The sequence below is a fragment of the Symphalangus syndactylus genome, chromosome 2 (assembly GCF_028878055.3).
Source record: "Symphalangus syndactylus isolate Jambi chromosome 2, NHGRI_mSymSyn1-v2.1_pri, whole genome shotgun sequence".
Lineage (NCBI taxonomy): Eukaryota > Metazoa > Chordata > Mammalia > Primates > Hylobatidae > Symphalangus > Symphalangus syndactylus.
The window spans coordinates 60855360-60869757 of NC_072424.2; the positions used below are offsets into that span (position 1 = coordinate 60855360).

Consider the following 14398-nt stretch of genomic DNA (forward strand, 5'->3'; position numbering starts at 1 on the left):
GTATTTTAAAAACCAAACTTATCCTTAGGAAGTTTGAGGAGACTTCAAATGAGAAATAATTATAAACAAAAGGTGAATTGCCATGTATTCAGAGATTTCTGGAACTTGATAAAGATTAGCATAAAACTCAGAAATATTTGACAAATATAATATGATTATATTATAAACTTTGGGAATATTGTAAGATCGTGTGGCTGGTCTTTCATTTATATATCCTGACTCTTTCTTTCACCATATTAAAGATGTGGATTGGCATAAAAAATTCAAAAAAATATACAATGAACAGACAAAACGCAGTGTTTCCAAGCATCCCCCTCCCTTCCTATCTACTGTATCTTTTGGTCATCTTATGTATCTAAACATCTTTTAACCTTTAGTTCTGATTGTCAGTATTCCACTAATCACATTGTAGTCCTTGGGTCCATTTCTCTGACTAGATTGTGAAACTTGTAAAAAGGGAAATTTACTAATAGTGTAACAATAGGAAGTCTTCTGTAAATGTTATTTTTTTATTATACTTTAAGTTTTAGGGTACATGTTCACAATGTGCAGGCTTGTTACATATGTATACATGTGCCATATTGGTGTGCTGCACCCATTAACTCGTCATTTACATTAGGCATATCTCCTAATGCTATCCCTCCCCCCACCCCTCACCCCACAACAGGCCCTGGTGTGTGATGTTCCCCTTCCTGTGTTCCCATTGTTCAGTTCCCACCTATGAGTGAGAACATGCAGTGTTTGGTTTTTTGTCCTTAAGAAAGTTTGCTGAGAATGATGGTTTCCAGCTTCATCCATGTCCCTACAAAGGACATGAACTCATCATTTTTTATGGCTGCATAGTATTCCATGGTGTATATGTGCCACGTTTTCTTAATCCAGTCTATCATTGTTGGACATTTGGGTTGGTTCCAAGTCTTTGCTGTTGTGAATAGTGCTGCAATAAACATACGTGTGCATGTGTCTTTATAGCAGCATGATTTATAATCCTTTGGGTATATACCTGGTAATGGGATGGCTGGGTCAAATGGTATTTCTAGTTCTAGATCCCTGAGGAATCGCCACACCGACTTCCACAATGGGTGAACTAGTTTACAGTCCCACCAACAGTGTAAAAGTGTTCCTATTTCTCCACATCCTCTCCAGCACCTGTTGTTTCCTGACTTTTTAATGATGGCCATTCTAACTGGTGTGAGATGGTATCTCATTGTGGTTTTGATTTGCATTTCTTTGATGGCTAGTGATGATGAGCATTTTTTCATGTGTCTTTTGGCTGCATAAATGTCTTCTTTTGAGAAGTGTCTGTTCATATGCTTTGCCCACTTGTTGATAGGGTTGTTTGTTTTTTCCTTCTAAATTTGTTTGAGTTCTTTGTAGATTCTGGATATTAGCCCTTTGTCAGATGAGTAAGTTGCAAAAATTTTCTCCCATTCTGTAGGTTGCCTTTTCACTCTGATGGTAGTTTCTTTTGCTGTGCAGAAGCTCTTTAGTTTCATTAGATCCCATTTGTCAACTTTGGCTTTTGTTGCCATTGCTTTTGGTGTTTTAGACATGAAGTCCTTGCCCACGCCTATGTCCTGAATGGTATTGCCTAGGTTTTCCTCTAGGGTTTTTCTGGTATTAGGTCTAACATGTAAGTCTTTAATCCATCTTGAATTAATTTTTGTATAAGGTGTAAGGAAGGGATCCAGTTTGAGCTTTCTACATATGGCTAGCCAGCTTTCCCAGCACAATTTATTAAATGGAGAATCCTTTCCCCATTTCTTGTTTTTGTCAGGTTTGTCAAAGATCAGATAGTTGTAGATATGTGTCATTATTTCTGAGGGCTCTGTTCTGTTCCATTGGTCAATATCTCTGTTTTGGTACCAGTACCATGCTGTTTTGGTTACTGTAGCCTTGTAGTATAGTTTGAAGTCAGGTAGCGTGATGCCTCCAGCTTTGTTCTTTTGGCTTAGGATTGACTTGGCAATGTGGGCTCTTTTTTGGTTCCATATCAACTTTAAAGTAGTTTTTTCCAATTCTGTGAAGAAAGTCATTGGTAGCTTGATGGGGATGGCATTGCATCTATAAATTACCTGGCGCAGTATGGCCATTTTCATGATATTGAGTCTTCCTACCCATGAGCATGGAATGTTCTTCCATTTGTTTGTATCCTCTTTTATTTCATTGAGCAGTGGTTTGTAGTTCTCCTTGAAGAGGTCCTTCATGTCCCCTGTAAGTTGGATTCCTAGATATTTTACTCTCTTGGAAGCAATTGTGAATGGGAGTTCACTCATGATTTGGCTCTCTGTTTGTCTGTTATTGGTGTACAAGAATGCTTGTGATTTTTGCACATTGATTTTGTATCCTGAGACTTTGCTGAAGTTGCTAATCAGCTTAAGGAGATTTTGGGCTGAGACGATGGGGTTTTCTAGATATACAATCATGTCATCTGCAAACAGGGACAATTTGACTTCCTTTTTTCCTAACTGAATACCCTTTATTTCCTTCTCCTTCCTGATTGCCCTGGCCAGAACTTCCAACACTATGTTGAAAAGGAGTGGTGAGAGAGGGCATCCCTGTCTTGTGCCAGTTTTCAAAGGAATGCTTTCAGTTTTTGCCCAATCAGTATGATATTGGCTGTGGTTTTGTCATAGATAGCTCTTATTATTTTGAGATACATCCCATCAATACCTAATGTATTGAGAGTTTTTAGCGTAAAACGTCGTTGAATTTTGTCAACGGCCTTTTCTGCATCTATTGAGATAATCATGTGGTTTTTGTTGTTGGTTCTGTTTTTATGACGGATTATGTTTATTGATTTGTGTGTATTGAACCAGCCTTGCATCCCCAAAAAAATCCAGGACCAGATGGATTCACAGCCGAATTCTACCAGAGGTACAAGGAGGAGCTGGTACCATTCCTTCTAAAACTATTCCAATCAATAGAAAAAGAGGGAATCCTCCCTAACTCATTTTATGAGGCCAGCATCATCCTGATACCAAAGCCTGGCAAAGACACAACAAAAAAAGAGAATTTTAGACCAATATCCCTGATGAACATCAATGCAAAACTCCTCAATAAAATACTGGCAAACCGAATCCAGCAGCACATCAAAAAGCTTATCCACCATGGTCTTCTGCAAATGTTAAATTTAACTGATGCAAGCCAGATCATTGTACTATGAAAAAGATTTATTTTGCCTTTAACCTCTCCAACATGTCCATCTCCTGATCTAGGTATTTGTTTCATTCAACTGTCCATAAACATGCTGTCCTCTTCAATGTCTTAGGTAAATTATTGCTCATTAAACATAAACTCTTCAAATACAGTTACTGTCACATACTGGGCACTCAAAACATATGGACTGGTTAATAATCAAAATTTAAGTATAAAATAAAGTGCACATAGTTTATAGCTATTATTGAGTATATTAGTTTTTAGCATGTATTCATTTTAGGAATAATGTTACTGCTTAAATATGAAATATTGATTAATATCTATAAGAGTGAAGTAAGTGTAAAAATCCACTTCTACTGGAACAGATGAAATGTGTTCATCTAAGTATCTTTACTACATCAAGTATCAATATTTAAAACCTCAGACAATCTTAAAATTGCAAAACCAGAAACAGAAATCATATTCTACTCTGCAAACAAACCCACAAGTCAAAAAAACTCAGGGACTAGCCCTGGTTCTGCCATTTCTTGCCAGAGATATACTATGTGAAAAATAAGGACTTGTTTAAATGAATTAAAAATCCACAACAAGGGTGGTAGGATCACTTTTTATCTTTGAGGAACTGTTTAGCTCAACAATCTTTATGTATGTTGTCACTATGGTGTTTTTGTCCTCCAAATAGAGGCTTAAACAGATCAGTTTTTAAAAATTAAGAAGAGAGAAAAACTTTTCAGGTAATAGTAGTTAACATTGTTATTAATAGAAGAATTTACACAGCATATTTGGGACTGTGAAAGAGAAGACTGGCAAAACATTTGTAGCCTCTCATGTGCGTTCCAATTTATAGTGAATACATCAGTAGAATATGAGTCAAGAGTAATCAACAAAAGCATAAAGAGTTTATGGAAATGTGGGTGAAAGGGTTATATTCTAAATGGGAAAATTTAAGAGGTGAGTATGTTCCTTAGAAAAGATAACAGAAAATAGTAAAATATTAAATATTAGGCAATCTGAAATTATTACTTAGATTTTAAAGTACCCACTTGCTTTTATTTATTCAATCAGTGACTCACTGAGCCTCCATCTTATTTTAGGTGTGTTCTGAAGGTCCTGGAGACATATCTGTGAACAAATCAAACCAAATGTCTGCTTTCATAAAGCTTATATTTTAGTGGGAAGAGACAGAAAACAAACATATGTAAACAAATGAATAAAAATTAGTGAGGTAGAGATAAGTGCTCTGGAGAGAGATGAGGAGAGTCCACTTCCAGGAAATGGGCAGTAAGGGAAGGTCTCTTGAAGTGGAGACGTTTGAGCAAATGCTTAAATGAATTGAGGGTCTTGGCCAATTGGCTGCTTCTGTAAACAATATCCCTGGTAGAGGAAACTGCAAGCATAAATGCCCTGAAGTGGAACCTGTTTGAAATATTTGGGGATCAGCAAGGAGGACATTAAAGCTGGAGCAGAATGTGTGAGGGCAGTGGACAGGCCAATTCATGGTGCTGTTGAAGGGTGCAGAGGAGGAAAGTGGCATGATTAGATTTATATTTTAAAAGGTTTATTCTGCCTACATCATGGATAGTAGAACATGATGGTGGAGGTAGGCACACAAGTGGAAACAAGGAGACTGTTAACTGGTTGCAGTGACCCCCCTCCCACCCCATGACAGGATGATGGAGGAGATGAGAGGAGGTTCAATTCTAAGTGTACTGCAAAAATCATCTGTTAAGATTTGATGATGGAAAATATGTGGATGTGTGAAAGAGAGAGGAGTAAAGGAATGTGTTTATGAAGTGAAGGTGATTAGACTGAACGACTGGGTTAAATTGAGACACTGTTTGTTGAAATGAATATATCATGAGGGAAGTTGAAGGTTCAGTTTGAGATTCCTGAGTGTCACTGGGTGGACAGGATGTGGCATTTCGAAACAGGCAGCGGCACCTCAAGGTCTGAATTCTAGCTGTGACACTACCTGTGTAATTTTATAAACACTTTGAGGTTTGGATCTCTTCTATATAATGAGAATAATCGTTTCAGCCTCTCAAGACTCTATTGAAGATTAAAAATAAATATTCATAAGCACTTACAAGCATGCATAAATACCTAGAATATTGTTGTTAATAAAAGGTAACTATTACATAAAATTTTATCAATATACTATTCCTTAATTTTTGCTTGCGATAAATTATGGACCCTTTGAAGTCACAGATATTAATAATCTATTTTTTGTGAATTACTTAGGCATTATTGATTGCAAAAAGCAGAAGCACTTTGAACTTCATTTAGTAAAATTTTTAAAAAGCTGGCTTTGGGGGAAGTGTCATATGAATATAGGTTCATAAAATCCTGCCATAGGAATGCTAGGAATGCTATCTGGGCTTAAGAAAGGTCTGTACCAGCCGGGCACGGTGGCTCACGTCTGCAATCCCAGCACTTTGGGAGGCCGGGGTGGGTGGATCACGAAGTCAGGAGATCGAGACCATCCTGGTTAACACGGTGAATCCCCATCTCTACTAAAAATACAAAAAGTTAGCCGGGCATGGTGGCGGGCACCTGTAATCCCAGCTACTCGGGAGGCTGAGGCAGGAGAATCACTTGAACCTGGGAGGCGGAGCTTGCAGGGAGCCGAGATAGCGCCACTGCACTCCAGCCTGGGTGACAGAGAGAGACTCGTCTCAAAAAAAGTAAGAAAGAAAGAAAGAAAGAAAGAAAGAAAGAAAGAAAGAAAGAAAGAAAGAAAGAAAGAAAGAGGAAAGAAGAAAGAAAGAAAAGAAAAAGAAAGAAAGAAAGAAAGAAAGAAAGAAAGAAAGAAAGAAAGAAAGAAAGAAAGGAATTAGAAAACTATAAGGAATCTCTCTTCTTATCTCATCTCTGTTTTCTCTGCATATGTGTTTCCTTTCCATTTTATCTACATACTGGATTTTTTTTGGCTTCTCTGACAATGTGACTTACATATAGTAAAATACCTCCACCCAGGGCTGCCATGTTTTTATGTTCAGCTCTAGTCACCAACAGATACTAGCCTCTCAGTTCTGTGCCATATCCCCAGGTGGGAAAATGGCATTCAGCCAGGGTTGTCAGGTGTTTAGCACTAATCAGTCACCTCTAACCATTGGGAAGAAGTCAACTGAAATTAGGTCTGGGATCTACCACTCATCAGTCACCAATGGCCAGCGGAGGGGAGGGGAGAAGTTTGCACAATATAAACATAGTTACTGGGGACCCAGCCCCAAGGACAATATGGAGAAACACTAATTTTTAGAGAGGAAAATGTATTATGAGCTTGGCAGACATCCCAAAATGTATCTAGGAGAACATACTATTGATAATAGTAAAAAGTATATAGATAATTTTTGAAAAACTGTTTATAGCGTATTTTATGAAAACCTGTCCTGTATTATATTTTCATTATTTTTGTTTCTAAAAACAATTTAATGAGTAAGGTTTAATACGTGGCTGATAGGCTGCTGGCTGCAATCTTTGAAATCCTTAGTGCCCAACCCAGATTAGCACTCAAGAGCTGCTACTCTCTGCTCTAATTTTAGACTATTGATTCCTCTGCAAGGGGTAAGAAAAACAAAAGTTTAAGTGTTTCAATAACAAAATAATAGCACCATGTTGAGTTGATGGTGAAAATCTCAAAGGAGTTCTTAACTTTCAGATAAAAATTCTTAGAAAAGCTTCCTTTTATTATAAATCACTCTATGAGTCAATTCACTCTTCAGACTTCTTTCTCCCCTGCTGAGCCTCAGCATTAAATTTCTGACCACATAGAATGTATTTGGGTAATCAAATCCACTCCTTGCAGCTGGCCTGACAAGAAACAGCTTACTGTAATTGAGAATGCTGCTTAAAACCATCATTAGTGTTATATGAGTCTTAAAAAAATTTTGAATTTTAGTTTGTTACACATCGTAACTCAGACTTTAAATATTTTAAAGCTTTTTTTCATTGACCTTCTGCTAAGACAAGTAAATTTACATTTTATAGGTCCATCTTCATGATTGAAGTAGATTTGGAGAATCAAAAGTAATATTTCAACGAAAACTCCCATAGGACAAAATATTAAGCATTATCAGCTCTACCAGTGGATAATATGTTAAAAGAGAATAAATTAAAACTAAAACTTTTGAATACCTCCTAGGTTCCAGTCACTGTGCATTGACTCACTTAATCTCAGGATAATACTATCAGCTAGTTTTAGATTTTACTATTTTAGTAGGTAAAGAAACTGAAGCTTGGAACTGAGAATTGCATCCACTTTTCTGTCTCTACAAATTCTCTATCTGATACATTGTGTTTCCTCTCGGTAAAGAACCATAAAGTGTCCTGTAGAGTACTTATCTCACAAAGAACTCACAGTTTCACACAGATCATTTGTACTTCATACTCCCATCTAGACCACTAGCCAGTGTTTCAGTCCCCTCAGCAATACTTAGGACATCTCCCAGTACTTATACCTGCATGAAGACCTCCAACTACAGAGAACTCAATACCCCCAGAAACTAAGTGCTGGAAATATAAAAACTGTAGTTAAAGAGAAACTGTCTCTACTCTAAAAAGTATGCCATCTAGTGGGAGAGACAGCATTAGTCCAACAATTAACATGTATGTATTTGCTATATAGGGCTCTTACTCTGCCCTCTATTAGAAGTCATTTGCTATTATCTCACTTACAAGATTTTATACATCCTAAAGGCAGTGTTTCTTAAATTTGCTTTATCTTTTCAGTTCTAAGTAAAGTGCTTTAAATTGAACCTACTTACGATATTTGGGGGAAAAGCTTATACATATGTACACGAACACATATATAAACATATATATATAATGACAGTAGAACACAGCGTATAATAAGTACCAAATAGAAACCATGCATGCTCCAGGAAAGGGAATTATCACCGATGGCTATATGGCTGTTTTAGAAAGCCTCTAAGAGGGTAAGAAAAACAACTGCAAGGAGACTAGGATAATAGTTATAACATTTAGAAGCAGAGAGAAGAGGGAGAAAACTCCATGCAGAAGGGATGGTAAAAGCAAAGACAAGAAAAGGAAACCTTCAAAGCAAGTCTAAAGAATCTGGAAGAACAATTTGGTGAAACAGAGTTTAAGATAGCAGGGAAATAATGGAGAGAAAAGTAGAGAAGAGTTACATATACCCTCAAGGCTGAGGTTGTAACTTCACTTATAATAAAATGCCACCTGAAGATTTCATAGCAGAAAGCAACCTGAGGTTTTGGGGAATTTTATAATTCTCAGTTGTCTAGGGTGGATTAAAGAAGAGGATGAAGGAAGGAGAAGATTTAGGGAATTGACAATAGTGAGACTGACTGAGATGTGGCCCTAGCTATGGCAACAGGGATGGGATTGGAGGTATTCAGGCCAAAGGTAAAGCTGAAGGTAAAAACAATAGAGTTTGATGGCAAATGCATTTGGGAGGAGAAAGAAAAAGCAAGCAGGCCTCACTCAAAGTTATGTTTTTACGTGGGAATGGGTAAAGGAAGAGGCACAGGAAGGAAGGCCATAGTGGGGAGAGGTGGACAGTGAAGGAGTGACTTTGACGCTAAATAAGCTCCCTCCATGGCTGTGGGAGGGGATTATAAATGTGTTTACATGGTCATCTCTCTTTGTTGCAGAAGTAAGGTATTTTAGCTGCAATCTTCAGGTGACATCCTCGCCTGTCACACTGCCCTTTGGGTCAAATGGTGGTAGAGTGGGCATGACTATCTGTGAAGAATAGTTAGTTAGAAATTCATTTAGCTTGGGTTTAGAGGAATATTTTGTTTGCATTATTTAGATATTGCTACTGTTCTGTTGTAGAAATATTTCCAGGAATATGCCTACCATCTCACATAGTGTTGTGACACAAGTATTCACAGATAGAGGTTTTACTGCTATTCAATTGTGAACTACAACACTGATACGGGAAGGATGTGGTTAGTGGAGGAGAAATAAGGTTTGAATTGTATTGGGCCAGAATATGCTCTGTGGAAAACTCTTTCATATCATTCAGCTCAGCTATGAAAGAGACTTGACAGAAGTCTCCCCAAATATCAGAACAATGCTAATGGCTATAACATAACCAGCAATGAGTTGTGAAACAGAAATGCACTTTTTAAAACTATCCATAACAACTCTTTTTTTTTCTATCAACCAGCTAGAGAAAAATCTTTAATTTTGTTTCCTCTCTATAGAAAACATTATCAAAATCATTGTCGTATTAGAAGATGATCAAAACGTAGACCTCCAAAAAGCATACGGATTTGTTGACTAACAAAACAGAAATTCTATATTGTTTTCTAGATTTTATGATGTTAATAGTGTTTTCAGGTTTAGAAAATTTACAGTTGTTTGTTATTGCTTTTCTCATTCAAAATGAATATTCACTTTCTTGCCAACTATGTATACATAATTTTTAAAATCTTTTTCTTAAAGATGGAATGCAAAATTATATAATTTTGAGGCCCCACAAACTTTGCATTCCACCCTGAAGAGGAAAATAATGGCAACATTTATAGGAAAATACCCATTTCTATGGGGGGACAGAGCAGAGAGAGATTGTTTAAAGAAAAAACTGAATGTGTAACCTTAGTTTCTTGCTGGTACTAAAAGTCTGTTCAGTGCTTAGCTAGAACCAAGTTAGTGCTGTTAATTTCCTTGTGGAAATGCTGTCCTTTTAACAAAGGTTACATAGTGTAACAGTAACAAAGGTTACTGTTATGTGCAGGTAAAGGCACACAGCTTCTGGAAGTGTCTGTCAGAACATTTCACCCTATGGAAACACACTGACAACATAAAAATCTGCTTCTGTAAGCACTCTGTTGTAACTCATATGTTGGTGTAGCTTTTTAAAAAAGCAGATAAAAAACAAAAACAAAGACACTTCAGGTAGACAAAACAGTTTCTAGCTTCTAAAGACATACGTTTAATTTATTTTTAAATTACTTCATATTTTCTCTAAGGGTTAACACCCAGACATCAAGGAGGTGTATCGGGACCAACAAAGCAAGAAGAGATGTAAGTAAAATTCAGCTCAGCACGACATGAGAAATTTTGACTCTATAATCAATCATGCTAACCTAATTTTTAAAATGCATTTTGACAAATTTTTGAGAAGTTTCTCTTTTCATCAGCCTTAAGTAAGCCTACCGGCATTCCAGACTATCCTATCATCTAATTCAGACTCTGAGGCATCCTTCCAGTAACAATGAGAGAACTAGAAAATTCACTGGTAAATCAATAGTCCTTAAAACTTCCATAAACGAGTTCAGGCTGCCAACCCTCAGTTTCATGTGTATGGAACGTTTTTTGACAGGAGAGGGAAATAGGTATTAAATGATAATTGAAATCAATTCTTGTGCCATTTTTGTGCAAGGAAAGATTATGAGCCTGATCTATAATGCATTTTGAGGGGAGCCACGTGTGGTTTTTTGTGTAATAGCCAAGAGCCTTTACCCAAAGAAGGCAGATTTTTATTAGAGTTTTTAGACTGGATATTTGTATTCCATTAAACATACTTGTTTGAGTTTCATGCTCTAGTCCCCATTTTTTACAGACTAATTTACCAGGATGCATTGCAGAGTTTTGTTTCTTGAAATGTGACTAATATTTAAAATAACCGAAACATGCAAGGTTAATGAAATGTGTTGTGAAACTATAGGATGGACATAACACTATTATGGTTCAACTATTCATAGAAAGGAAAAAGGTAGTGGTATGTAAATACTGCTAAAATATTACATTTATTTCCCATAGTTATGTAAGATGTCACCTTTTAAAATTGTGTATATTCTTCTTCTGCAGTTGAAGTTTGAATAAGCCATCCTTCTTCTAGCATTATGTTTAAATTTTAAGTCATTTTAGAACAGATGCAGATTCTTCTATTGGCTACAATACTCAGAATTATATCCAAACCTGTACTTTATAATTAACATCATGACTAATGTCTTTTGTAACACTTACAAGGATGAAAATAGGTTTCTCTCTGTGCCATTTTGAGATGGCTTCTAGCTGCTGTAAAGTATTATATCATAAAGTATTTTAAAGTTTCCTCTAGGCTCTGTTGGAGTAAAAAATGCCATGATTTTTATGCAATTTGTGCTGTAGACACGGGGAGGACAGCAGTGGCAAAAAATGACAAACTGCCATCTCAGCCTCAGGGAGTTCTATCATTTTTTTTGCAACATGATTTGTATATTTTAGGCTATATTATTTTCTATCTCTTGATCATACACATGGCCTAAGGATTAAAAATGAAAGTGATTTAAGCCTTGATTTATTTCTATAGGTATATTCCTAAAAAGCTATGCTGGGTACAAATTAATAATTTTAAATCATGTTTTTCCTTATGAGTTCATTATAGTTTTGACAATTATACTCCCACTGAAAAATTAACACCCTATATTGGGTTACAAATCATATCTAAGAATCCTAAAATTCGCTTTGGATTTTGTTGGTTGAAAAACATTAATTACTGTGTTTTGACACCACCACCCTTATAATTTTCTGGCAAGGAAAATGTAAATACAAATTGCCTACTTAGTAAGATTGTCACTGGCTTTGCAGAAAGCCTTATAGGAATAGTTAATTAGGATTGAGATCTTTTCCACATTTGGGGCCTTTTCTGTTATGGATTCCCCATTTAGTGGAAAATAGAGGCTGCTAAATCCTTCTAGCAGAAACAGATCTTTGTGATTATTTTCTATAATATCCTATGACCCAAAGGCTTTTACTAGGGAAGCTGCAGATGTTCTTTGCAATAACTTGTAATAATCTCAAGATTTGAGTTAAGACTATTTCTCTTCATTGTTGAAGATGGAAAATCACACTTTTCCTTTATATGAAACCATGTTGTTGATCAATTTGGTAGAGTAAGGACACAGAAAGGACCCTCGTTTATTCCTTCTGCCTCGTATTTCTTAGAAACCAAATAAAGAATAGGCTGCATTGCTTAGAAACCAAATAGAGAATATACTGATGGGCTTTTTATTTTTTCATCTTTCTTCAAATGTTGACATTCATTCTTCAACAGTACCTCTGACTTATAAACATCCATATAAAGTGAGTTTTTATTTTACACTGTCACGGATACTAACAGAGTTGGAGAGGTGCAGATACAACTGGTGTGAGTGCCAGATAGAAGGTTCAGGTTGCTGGAGGATGAGTAATTTGTTATTTCAAGTGATCTTTTCTTTCTTCTTCTCAACATCTACAAATAAGCCTGAAACCTTTCCTACTTTTTTCTATTCTTGGTATAGGGGGAGAACACCTCACATGTTAAGAATCACAGAGATTGTGTATCAAAGAGAACAAGAGATATTTTGCTTCTAATGTTCTCACTTTCTTCCTCTTGTGCAGCAGTACTGGATGTTGTAAACTACTTGAAAATAAAAGCTGATGCCCTTTGTTGTAATTTAGCCCATGTTGTAATTTCTGGAGGTCATTTATATTGCAATATTTTTGGATTAAATAATATTGCTACAATATATGCCTTTGCAGAGTAATAAATAACCAACCAAAATAGTAACTGGTGCCCACAGCCAATATATTTTGCTGTTCTGCACAGGTACAGAGCACTCGTTGTTGTCATACCTCCAATTCAATTTGTTGGTGCCTGAGCCATACTGACTATTAATATTGTAACACTTCCATAATGGTGAATTGTAGAAATTCAGCATTACAGGTGTTCCCAACTAGACAAATTAAGTCAACTAAATTAGAGATTAGGAGGATTCCTTACTGAAGCCCTTGAAGCAGATGTATAAGCCAGATGGTTGCACTGCACCAGAACCTCTTGTGGTCACAGTTAGTGCTGATGCCATTTGTGACTTCAGAAATCTCTGTACTCTGCCTGTCAAGATGTTTAACTTTCTCACTGTCTCTTCCTTGGTCTTTCAGTGTGTCCCACATCTGTAAAGAGAGTTGAACATAATCTAATGGACCTCACTACCTCTCTCTAGCATTTATATAGAATCTCCTGAATGCAAAAGACTATCATGCCTTTTGAATATTAAAAAAAGGTCTTTTCAATTTCACTATTTTAATTTAATGTTGGAGAAATTAAGGTTAGGAGAGTAACTGACTAAAGTCATGCCACTGGCAATGCCAATCATGGATTTGCTGACTTTCCCTACAACTCTTTTTCCAATGGATATTACAAGGAGAGAAGAAAAGGCACAAATGCACTTAAACATGGGCCTTCCAGGTCAGTCATCTGGCACCCGTGTGGATCTGAGGTTCATGATTTTCTAAAATTACAGGGAGTAAGCTGAGAGCATGATATATGAGAATATTTTAGCTCTTATGTCAAGTACATATACCCACGAGGTTTCTGTGGCCCAAATTTCTCCTCTTATCTTTCCTCCTCTGAAACTTAATGGACTTCTAGAAGCTGCACACAATCCCTGCCACATCCTCTGCCTTTTATTTTTTAGTTAATGACACTCCTAAGGAAGCAAATGTTTGTCAGCAGCATAAACAAAATGAAGGACCCTGGTTTTCCTTTATTTATCAGAATAGTTTCTTCTTGGAAACAGGATTGATAGAAATCATCTAAGAATATTCTTTCCTCCACATATTCTGTCACTTCTTTCTAAGACTTCACCCAAAAGTAAGAAGTTATAGTTGTGAAGACAGGAGTATAGTTTACTGAAAGACAGAAAACACACTGGGAGGCAGGAAAAGATTTTAGGAGATATTTCTGGGGATTTAGTCAGTTAAAAAGTAGCTCCTTACTCATTAAGCAGGAACTGATCCCTTATATGTTTGAAACCAGATCTTTAGAAAATGTGTCTGTTTTATATTCCAAATAAATTAAAATGTTTTAAGCAATATATCTTGTACAGAACAGAATTACACACATAGATCTGTAAATATAATGAAGCAAAAATATATTTCATTTCCTATCTAGATTTCGTTTGAGATTTTCTTTTACATAAAATATACACTTAAGATCTAGACAACAGAATATGATTGTTTCATATGTCACTTGGGCAGCAGATATTACCCCTAAAATAAATCTATGAAATCCTCTCCCTTCCAGAATGCAGTCTCCTCCATTAAAATTTGCTCCCAAATTAACAATTTTCCTCCAGCTATATTTTGTATTTTTTTCTGTTATAAGTTTTCACAGGGCTATTATAATACCACAATTTCAGCTTTCATCTCCAAAACTATCTTAAATCTTGACCGTCTCTATTGTCATATCTGTTTGAGAGTCTTCAATTTTGTGTGTACTTTTCCA

General features: G+C 36.2%; 1 protein-coding gene across 10 annotated transcripts in view; it reads left to right on the forward strand.

Annotated features, from left to right (window-relative positions):
- Positions 1-14398, forward strand: part of KHDRBS2 (KH RNA binding domain containing, signal transduction associated 2) — a 656853-nt gene that overhangs the window by 405854 nt on the left and 236601 nt on the right. The gene's annotated exons all lie outside the window — the stretch shown is intronic.